This window comes from Salvelinus alpinus, chromosome 19 (assembly GCF_045679555.1).
Source record: "Salvelinus alpinus chromosome 19, SLU_Salpinus.1, whole genome shotgun sequence".
Taxonomy (NCBI): domain Eukaryota; kingdom Metazoa; phylum Chordata; class Actinopteri; order Salmoniformes; family Salmonidae; genus Salvelinus; species Salvelinus alpinus.
Genome location: NC_092104.1, coordinates 7,930,956 through 7,931,276, shown reverse-complemented (window position 1 = coordinate 7,931,276; position 321 = coordinate 7,930,956).

Below are 321 nucleotides of genomic sequence, written 5' to 3'. Positions count from 1 at the left end.
TGCATAGCAGTGAACGTTTCCGAATGACATTACCAAGAGGTAACATATTGAAAACAATGGTGGTTCTAGAACACCGAAACTTACCATTGATTTCAAGGTTTTACTGCTAACTTACAAAGCATTACATGAACTTGTTCCAACCGATCTCTCTGATTTTATCCTGCCGTACTTACCTACATGTATGCTACAGTCACATGACACAGGCCTCCTTATTGTCCCTAGAATTTCTAAGCAAAAAGCTGGAGGCAGGGCTTTCTCCTATAGAGCTACACTGTTATAGAATGTTCCGCTGATCCTTAGCCAGCTCCGTCTTCAGATTAG